At 40.3% G+C, this 11110-nt stretch overlaps 1 long non-coding RNA gene across 1 annotated transcript; it reads left to right on the top strand.

Annotated features, from left to right (window-relative positions):
* Window positions 1–10672, top strand: LOC135486232 (uncharacterized). Its single transcript, XR_010446674.1, has 8 exons — window positions 1–91; window positions 2395–2462; window positions 2598–2666; window positions 3559–4245; window positions 4821–4950; window positions 5651–5773; window positions 7347–7718; window positions 10342–10672. It is a non-coding gene; the product is annotated as an uncharacterized LOC135486232 (long non-coding RNA).
* The last annotated feature ends 438 nt before the right edge of the window (window positions 10673–11110 follow it).

Below are 11110 nucleotides of genomic sequence, written 5' to 3'. Positions count from 1 at the left end.
AGATGGCGGACCGGTGGTGGTCGAGGTCGCGGTCGTGGTAGAGGTTAAGCCCCTTTTCCTCAGCAGAAGATGGAGACATTTGAGACGCCAGGTATGTCAAAATGTTCATCATATATAATTCCACACTCCCTGAAAGTTTGGTTGAATTCAGCCGTGTACTTCTTGCAAAATGGGTGTCAAACATACATGTATTTTGGTTTTTCTTTGTGGAACAATGCACATGATGATTGATGCATGCGCATGATGTACATGCAAGCACAACATTGGATTCATACTGGTGATAAACCATTCAATGGGAACTCGAGTTTGTTCAGTGAGTCATCAGAGGATTGATGGATTCATGCTAGTTAAACTAGTCAATGTGAACTACAATTTATCTCCAACTTGAGTTTACCTCCAGTATGTCATTGACTTGTCATAAAATCCATATCCCTCAGAGTCAGATGATCACATTATTTAACTCCAGTTTACATTGAATTTGAATAAATCAGGTGTACTGTAGGCCTTCAACACAGTTTTGGGTTTGCTCAAGTTTAATAAAGGTTAATTTCCTGTTCTTTCTGTGTCTCTTGATTATATTATTTTACTGCCTTAAAATGGAGACCAATGAATGAGATTTGACTGAAATTTGATCCCTGAAATAAATCACATGCTATTGCTATCACCATTTTCTGTCTCCTATTATTTATTAGAGAGACCATAGATTTTATCCCAGTCCGGATGTCATTTTGCATTACGCCCCCCCCCCCCCAATTTTCATAAATTTCTCGGGCATTATTTTACTCCCAATCAAGAAAATCAAGTGAAATGTCTGCACACATGTATTCTCTTTTTGTTTGGACTTGCTATTCTAAATTGTTCATGAGATTTTTTAATCCAAGATATTCATCCCCAAAAGAGCCTTTAACGGTATTAACAAAAGCTGTATCTGGTTGAAAACAAACAAATCAAACCAACCACATCATGACTTACTACAGGGTGTTAATCGAGTAGTACTGCTAGTTTTAAAGTTGAATAAATCTTTTTTGACTTTTATTAGTTTTAATTCTTTCAAAAAGAAGTTTGGCAATGAAAATTGTGAATGAATGGTTAGTATCGTCATTGAGGTTTTCACAATTTTTTGCTTTTAGTTTTTATTAACTGCAAGAACTTTTTCAGGAAAACCCCAATTATAATGAAAAAATATTCAACATTACAACTAGCAACACTATTGGTTAACACACTATACAATTTCCACAAATCAGTCCTCCCCAAATCAAACTGGTCACTAATTTATTCCTTATGGCCAATCATATTACCAACTTGGATTAGCCTTGGCTAATTGACCCCTTTGTTTGATTGTTTGGAGCGACAAAAGACATTACCAACCTTGAAAGAATGTGTGGGAGTGTTACATAAAACCACTACCTGTCACATTTTATGCCTTCCAATGCTTACTTTGGCTTCAACTGTGGAGTGCAGGCTGTGCAGGCTGTCCAACAAGCTGCACATGGTTTTGCTCGAATTTTGACTTATTTCAACATCAGAAATACCAAAATTACTTGTGTTTGGCACAAATCTTTTACAAGGTGCGTATCACCTTTTGTCTAACTGAATCTTGATGTTATTCAGGTTTTATTTTTGTAGGCCCAATGGATTTTTGAAGAGGGCAACTTGTCTTTGTATTTTCTCCTTGTATTGAAGAGAAAGAATCTACCTTTGGCTAAACTTTAGATTAGAATCCCCGATCGGAAATGACGTAGTTTGATCGCATTCAACTATAAATCCATTGAACAGTGGTGCTTGGTTAGTCAACCGATGACCTTTTTTTGGGGTGTGATCGGGGATTCTAAACTCGTTCCCTACCTTTAAGAACCATTTTAAGGGTTGACCTTAGGTATCGCCATTTTGGCAAGACCTCCAAATCCTAAAGCAATTTACGTAGTGAATGCTCATTTCGGCTTGATTGCAGAATCCCTGACAAATGCTTCAAAGAGAGGTTTTGGTTAGGGTTAGCTATAGAACATTTTGGAAGTGATGGTCATTTTGTAAGCGATTCTGCAGTGGTGCCCTCATTTCAAGGGCTGGAGTCTGTTCTTTGTTTTCCGGAGAACAGCCTCCAGGGTTTGTGTGAAAACAAAAATAACCTATTTCGAACGAGTTTCAAGGCCCCAAAAAAAGGTCATCGGTTGACCCTCACCAATCTCAACTCCCTAATTCCCAAAATTGCATAAATTCTTGTTATAACTAGTCATAAGAATGGCAAGTTTGTATGAAAGAAAAGGAATAAATTCCATCAATTCCATGAAGGAAACGATGTATTTCAACATCATATTTTGGCAGTAATTTCATGACTAAAATCACTAGAATTGCTGTAATAGTGCATTATGAATTTGTTCCAATTTATCATTACAGATGCCACAAACCTTGTCTGCAATTGCAACCGAAGATTTTTGAATGACTGCAAGATGATCGGATGAAGGGTATGCATCAAAATCAAGTAACAACTTGCCCAAATGGTTGATCGAGCTGCCGCTGTAAATTTTTTTACCGTTATTAGAATAAAATAGTAAAACTTGTTCCAATGAATTTGAATTTTTTCCAATTTATCATTACAGATGCCACAAACCTTGTCCGCAATTGCAACCGAAGATTTTTGGATGAACCACAAAATGATCAGATGAAGGGTATGCATCAATATCAAGTGACAACTTGCCCAAATTGTTGATTGAGTTGCCACTGTCAATTTTTTTTACCGTTATTAGAATAAAATAGTAAAACAACGCTATTGAAAGCCACAAGTGAAAAGTCACTCCCCAAATGTGTCATTCTTAGTTACAGCAATCTGCCAGCAAGCTAAAGAACTAACTGACAACGCTGATGTCAGATTTGCCTGCATTCAGTGCTTCGGTTTCAAAGTAATATCACGTGGTGAAAACTGATAGAAGCCACGCACTGAGAATTGAGTATTTGAAGTATGACTAGTGAAAGATATCACTAACCGATAAGCAGGTCAAACACTTGTCATAGACCAAGCCTTATCAATGAGATATATGAACTAATACTGAAATTTAAAAAATATCACAAATCACATACAACTTTTATCCCAATTGCAAGAACCTTTTCATGTGCACTTTCCTGAGAGATCAAGGCTTCAAAACTATCTTGTCTATATTTTGCCATTTTTTATCCCAAGAATAATTTTTTTATGCAGTGCACAAATAAAGCCACTGCTACAATGTACACCAAGTTTTGAACATGTTATATAGATTGACAGTGACGCCTCCATCAACAATTCATGCGAGTGGATTTTCAAAAGTCGTAACCACAGTATATGATGTGTGTGTGCGTGTGTTTGAGAAGGGATAGGAAAAGGGTGCGGGAGGTCATGTAGAGGGTGGGGGGGGGTATGGTGACCGGTGTGAGAGTTGGAAGTGTGTCTGATCACTGACTTGCTCATTTTGTAGCTATTGTTGTTATTCTAGTTGTTAGAGTAGTTATCGTAGTTATCGTAGTTATCTAGCTATTATAGTTGTTATTCTTTTGTTTCCTGCTTATCATCTATTTTAACCTATTCAGCTTTCAGTTGTCCAGGCTAGGCCAGGTGACCAATGACGATGATAGATCGGGTTCGATTCAAGCTATACGCTTGGTGTATTTGGTTATCGTGACTGGCGACTTGAGTCTATCTCATCTCATTTCCAAAGCGCGGTGGCTGGGTCCCAGGCATGCTTGCCACTTTGTTCCACGGTCCTCATCTAAGTTTCGACGGTGATGACATGGACTTAGGTTCAAAGTACGTGTTCCTCTTGAGTCATTGTGGTTGATTGATGGGGGCAATTAACGGTTGCGTGTCGCTAGTCATTCAATTGGTCCCCTTGTTTTAGAGTGTTGGCGGGATAAGTCTTACGACTGTTAACAATAGTAAGCAATAGCTGGCCAGCGATCCCCTACCTGATCTCGAGGGGGATGGAATGACTGGGGTTTGAGGCCTGTTGTTAGCCTGCGGAATTTCGTCGGACGATATGTCAGGCGTGTCCGTGTGGAACTTGTGCTAAACCAGTTTAGTACATATGACAAAGACATTGGGCTCTTTGGAGTACAACATGGTTCTCGACCTCCTTGTGCCTCACAAAGCTAATAAAATACACCCACTGAAATCGACAAGACGGCGATGAAGAAGGAGAGCCAGCCTCCAGCTTGTCAGCCGAGAAGACACTGGAAGGACACAAGGATATGTTGCTGCCAATGTTGGAGCCATACAGGGTAAGCATCACTTAGTCCTCAGTTACGTCTGGATTGAAAGAAACATTACAAAGAAATTAAAATAACTCAGAAAAAAGTATCAATCTGACGTACAATTTCAACTTTTATACGTACTGGGGTGCCACACTCAATTCTGTTCATACTGTTTTAAAACCGCTTCAACAAATTTGGTTCCAGAATACAATTGAATGTGCTTCATTGAATTCGCATTAACTGATTCTCATTGAAACGTGTAGTGTGGGCATTAATACGTATTAAAACAGTCTGTTGGCAGAGGGCATGCACACTAGCTTGTTCCTGTCTTGATTATCTTCTAATTACAACAAAGGGTAGGGACATTCGTCCGCGAAAGGCACACGTTACTACAATACGTGGCAAGAGTTGCAATTTTCAAATCGAATTGCATGCGCATTAGACCAAGTGTGGTGCAGCCGTTTCGAAACTGGTGTAGCCAATTCGTATTAGAGAGTGCTCTCTAGAAAACAGTTTTAAATCGGATTCAGTGTGAAAGTAGCATCTGTAGAAATGCTCAGAAAAAGGATAAACCCCTCAACCGAAAATATGATTCTTTTTAGGCAGCCCAACCCAACATTGTACAAGGGCCACAAGGTCCAGGGCCTCAAGGACAGGTAAACTAGGACAAGGGACACAAGGACAAGGGACACGAGGACAAGGGACACAAAAGACAATGTTGCAGTCTACAGGGTGAGCATCACTTAGTCCTGGTTGATATTATATCTACTCATGAAACAAACTTCGTAACTGTCCAACCAGGAGGGAAAAAAATCATATTTCATGTCTCCAAACCCGCACTGGCCAAGTCATGAACTTTTATCCCCGAGTGAGACCACCTGACCGAGAGTGCTCAAGTTAACAGCCAAATGGGCAACATGACCTCGATGATCTTGATTAGTTGGACAAATCATGAGTTACATTTTATGTATGGTTATTAGTAATATCAGACGTAAGCATGGATATAAAAATCCAAGGCAGTTTGGCCTGAGGAATAATACCACTAGGGCATGGATTGAAGCAGTGAATGGAGCAAAGAGTGTAACCAAACAACATTTTTCCACAAGAAAATGCTGCCAACCAAAGACATCTTCACTCCACTTGCTCCAGAAAAAGGCCCGTAAGCATCTTTCCAGCAGTGCCACTTTATAAAATGAAATGGCCAGGGCCATTGTGCTCACCTGTCCGCATGGAACAAAAATGGACTTGGATATGATGGGTGCTTTTGACTTCATTGATGATTTTTTTAACCTGTGCCCCCTGGTGGCACATTTGGAATCGAATCCTTAAAGCCAGAAACAACAATCTCACCCAAATGAAAAGAAAAAAATCTTTTGGTTTCAATCTATTCATTTTGAGATAGGTCCTTGAATGTATTTTTCCTGTTATCTAGCCCTCTGCAGATTGAGATGATGGCTGTCGAGAAGACCCAACCACTCAACCAAGATCTACAATTCGTGCTATGGTAGATGACTCTCAAAGATTTTGGATGACGAAGGAATCCAAAGCATATATGGTAAATATAAACAGTATATGGGTGATCAGCCACATGGGCTGAGTTCGCTTCATCACCGGAGTAAAGTAGGAGTCGCAAAATGGTGGATTTTATCTTCAAACTGCACAAGCAACCTCAGTTTGGAATTGAATTGCAAATCAAGTGTAAAGTAGTACAGCGGTGTGGTTATTGGTAAAGGCGTTTAGAAAATTAAGACAAGAACACATTTCTTAAATAACATTCAACCCCTTCCAGAAACTTGCGTTGCATGATAGAGATTGCAAGGCGATAGGGGATCGAAAACCAGGTTGTACATGTCAAAGGAGGCTAGCTTATGGGACGGTTGAAAGCGATGATTTTGAAAACCCACTTCAGCCACCTTGTTTCGATCGACCCGATTATTCGGGTAGAGATGCGCCATGGTAACGATACCCCCAGATATTGCTTGAAGACTTAGCAACTTCAGGGAGATTTCGCACGTCGATTGGGAAACCTCGGACCTGCATATACTGACACTACTCTTAAAACCCAACGAACTCAGCCCTTAAGTGTATTTACAAGGGTATGCCAATAAATATTCCATATGTTCTGCGGCTGCACTGAAAATAGACAGGCTATTACATTTTTTCCATCAATGGTTTTGTCACTGCAATGCTCCTGACTAAATACAAACTGTGTCCAAAATAAAAGTAAAAGAGCCACAGTTGTGCAGTGGTTTGGGTCTCTGACAAGCGGTCGTGAGCTCCCGGGCTCATCGGTTGAAAATTCTCGGGTTGTAGTGCTAATTGAGCAGCTATTAAAGCTGGGTGCTTCTGGTATTTGTATTTCTATACAACGGCAGTGCCAGTGTTGAAATCTATATCTAGTACATATTTGTGCAATTGGAAATTTCAAAGTCAATTAGAAACTTCACCTTTTTAATGAAAGGTGTAGGATTTAAGGGTTGTGATTCTATCACAAACTACTTTGGTAAATTTGATGAAACTGAATGAAAGGCCCTATGGCACAAGTACATTAAGGGAGCGTCCATTAAGTACGTATGCACGAAAATGCCAATTTTGAGACCCCCCTCCCCCCTGTATGCACCTTGTACGCATTGCCTCATACCCCCCTCCCCCCCTGTACGAGCGTACGCCTATAGAACCTTAAATTCCCTAGCAGACGAACAGACATAGTACCAAATTTTGCTACATTGTGGCGCCACAATCGGATTGGCGTCGTATTGGCAAGTCGACTGCGCAATTTTTCTCCGACGGCTACACGCATTACCGGGAAATTGCTAAAACATTGTAGTCGGTTAACATCCGAACCCAGAAGCGTACGAGTTCACACATCTTGTGAAAAACAAGTATGATTATCCAAATAAGAATAAGAAAGAGGAGAAAATTATTATGATAATATTTATTTTTTATTTGTTCAAAAAATGGTTCTTGGGTTGCGTACGTACGCAAGACCATTAACCTCCCCCCCCCCCCCCCTGTACGCATAGTGTACGGATTTCATAGACCCCCCTCCCCCCTCAGTGCTTAGTACTTAATGGATGCTCCCTAATCATGGTAGAACAATGGAGTAACCTTAAATTTTTGTTTTCCAGTCGCTCACAGATACGGGCAGACAACTGAGAGTCGAGTGGATTCAGTGGATCGAATGGTTGCGGTGTGGGATATCAATGTACAGGAGTGACGAACCACAGTTCAGCAAACGATGCCTTGACAGACCAATTCAAGGAGAACCTTCGCTAAGATCAGGAAGGGAACGTGTTTGTTGTGTGGATGAATTGCACACTTGAATGTCTGTCATTCTAATAGACTATAATGACAATGCTCTGATAGACTATACTGACATTCCAACTCCGAAGGGACTCTCTGGACTTAGGGAAAACTATGGACATAGAGCCCAGACATGATATCCTGCAGCCACCATGAGGACAGCCTATCTCATACCTTCGGAAGGATGCCATCACATGGTAATATAAACAAATCAATTTCAGTTTTTCAAATGTCCTCGATAGGTGTAACGATTAGCCCGATTTAGAGGTTGAGGAACAATTATCCAGCGTTGTTTTTGTGACAATTACAGTGCGATTTTCATCAAACTCACGGTGATGATAGTTTTGACCAATCTTAATAAGTAAAACAATGTAATGTTGCAAAAAGAACTAGACAATAAGGAATGTTAATAATATCTGTTACATAATCTACACATTTATTAAAGCTTGTTCTTCCATGTGAGTGCATCATTCAGAAATATGGTTTTTACAAGGAAAAATACTTTGAAAACATGAAAACTGTCGTACTTTCTAGATTCTACACAAATGGGACTGGGAGGGCAAAGGAACCGCCTCATTATGTTCACAGTATATTTAACAGTACCAATTTTTTCTTTCTCTTGGTGTATTGCCTATTATGTAGTACTGAGGTCCGCCTTTTCTCGTAAGAACGCCATTGTGGCAGCGGGACAGTGATAAGGAGGTGTGATCTCCGACTTCAGTTTATGTATTAAGCAAACAAACGAAGGGTCACAATTCGAAGATTTGGTCGATATATTATTACTAAATCAAAACAAAGGCCAAGCTGGAACAGTGACGTAATGGCCAAACGGCCAACTCAGTTTAGCTTATTATCCAAGTTGAACATGTATCATGGTGTCGAACAACCTTGCGCATAAAAATTCTGATTATTCAGAATTGGTCTTAGAACAACAAAACTAGGGTAATGCTAAAGCCTAAGCCGCTGTAGCATTTTTAAATGTCCACGTGGAAAAATGTCCTACATAGTATTGAATTAAAGGAGTCATACGTAGCCTTTTGTTACCTGATATCCGCTGAGGAGTTTCTGGCTTGTTTTAAACTGCTCAAAGTGATTACAGTAATGAAGAGCAGAGCATCTCTGATCTTTAAGCAGATTAGACTGCTAGGTTGTAAACAGGATAAGTTAGTTATGTACTTACAAAGTCAAAGGAATGACATCGAGAGCTTGAATCGCGTTAAAGGGGGACTACGGGCAGGAGGAGGGGGTTAGATTGGCCATCTTCAGGTGTCTAATATGCAATGTATTAGAACACTGGGTCAGGTTAGATTCAGCACTAAATATATCACACAGCGTGAATAGTTTCGACATACTGTGAGATGTGAGGGACCCCTATGGGTGACTTTGTGTAACTTTATCTTGCCTACCTGGCGGCTGCCTTTTGATTCCCTCTCTTTGGAAAACTTCCCGGGCACTTATTTGTAATGAGCATGAATATCAACGGCTACTGATAAACAACAGCTGAAGATTCGGTAGTGGTCCCTTTAAGCTAGTGACGGTCAGGATCTTCATAGAACCACACACCATAATCTGTACAAAAACAAAAGGGCTGGCCATGCCTCTTCCAGGGGGACATTTTCAACTCTTATGTCTGCCCAATTCAACACCAGTCGATAGTGCTACTCACTAGATTATAGATCGTGAATTGAAGGACTTTCTATATGTCCTCGTGCACCAACCAAATATCAATACAGGGTAGGCCAAAATCATAGAACGTATTTTATGTTGAGGAGTACCCCTTTGCCCTTTCATCAGTCCTTGTAATGCCAATGGAACCTCTTTGACCTCAGTCGACTTCCCTCAAATGGTTCCAATTACTATATCTTCGATGGGAATTCATCATAACTCAGGTTGCAAGACTTCATTCAGAATAGTGAGATGCGGGTTTATTCAAATGACCATCAATCAAACTCCATGCAGTTAAGCTTTTCTTGAGCTAACAAAATTCTATCATATAATCTTGAGGAATTTCATGGTCACATGGTTTTAGAGGGACATTATACTTTTCTGGAGTAAAGTGGAACCTTTAAGGATTGTAAATCTTGCATGCATCCAGATAGGTGCTTTATCAGTTCCCAGTACAGAAAGATGTAAAAAAGTGTGTTGTTTTACTACATTTTAATATAAGCAGTATCATGGCGACACCTTTTTTTGCACTAAATATAAAGAATGGTTAAAACTATCATCTGTGCAATTCTGATGAAAATTGCGTTGTAACTAGTCTTCTAAAACACCTTGATTTAGAATGAACCGCGCTTTACAGTGTAAATGCACCATGTGCCAACAAAGCCTCGTTTTGAGTTCAGCGGTTATGGCTAGGCCGCTTGGGTTGATGCAGCGTCGGTATTGATTGACTAGTTAAAACCGCAATGGTAGAGCTTAACCTCGGCTCCGCCTTTATTTTGGTCTACATTTTTGCTGCACCCTCGGGGTTTTGGCGAGACAACCTAAAACCTCCAGTTTGGTATCAATTCCAAAATCCCCAAAATGACTTGGAAAATGTTCCTTAACCGAACCGCCCTTTTGACGGATAGAATTCGTCATTGTAATGACATCAGAGATGTCAAGGAGGAACACAGATTTGTGTCTCTTGCTAATCCAAAGCAGCGCTCAGAGTGAGAGTCCTGAATGAAGGTGCACATTTCTTAACCAGCATGAATTGTCTGCTAACTACAAGATATCTATACGGTCAGCACCATGGCCCCTTGACATTGAATTATAAACTTGAGCATGTGCACCTACATGTACAACCTTAATTTCATGTTGTCTTCTTCTTTTCAGCATGATGAGCCATCCCACAGAAGGGAGAAGGATGTTGTTGACCCAGCACATCCCAACCATGCTCCCATCGCCGTCAAGTAACAGTACGACGGTTAGATTGTATTTTGTCACCGTAGGCCTTATCATTTTTTCAAAATATCTGATTGAAAGGTGATTTAATGAAAATTCAAAATTTTCTGATGGTGAGAAGGCAAATATTTACCTCGCTTATGACAAGCAAAGATTCTTTTAATCTGTGCTTGGTTATGACCATGACTTATGCCATGGTTCAAAATCTTACACTTATCGAAAAAAGGAATTGAAATTATCATTATGGGGGAGGGGGAATTGGGTTGGGTTACAAGGGAGCCAATAAGGCAAGCCAGAACCGAAACAAAATAATTTTTAAGCAAACTTTTGTGCTTAAGGTAAGAAGGAAGAATGGGGAGGGTTGTTTGTGGCTACCTGAGGAGCCAACATCTGCCTTGGGCACATCTGAACCTTGAAATTTCTTTCAAGCAAAACCTATTTTTCTGCTTAAAAAATCACCGAATTCATCAGATATTCATTTGATTATATCCATCACTTTAGACATGGGGTCCATGTGTTCTTGTTTCGCTGACCCCACGAAACAAGAACACATGTGTCTGGTGGAACCGTAGGCCTTTCATACTGTTTCTCGATCTCATCAGTACCACAGAATCAACTGACATGGCCTGGGCTCCGATGCCCTGGATGCAATATCACACTGGCTGGATCAGTTGCTCAGTACGTGTACCTTCATGCTCGA

This window comes from Lineus longissimus, chromosome 4, assembly GCF_910592395.1.
Source record: "Lineus longissimus chromosome 4, tnLinLong1.2, whole genome shotgun sequence".
Taxonomy (NCBI): Eukaryota; Metazoa; Nemertea; class Pilidiophora; order Heteronemertea; family Lineidae; genus Lineus; species Lineus longissimus.
Note: the sequence above shows the minus strand (reverse complement) of the source record. Positions and strands in the feature narration are given on the sequence as shown.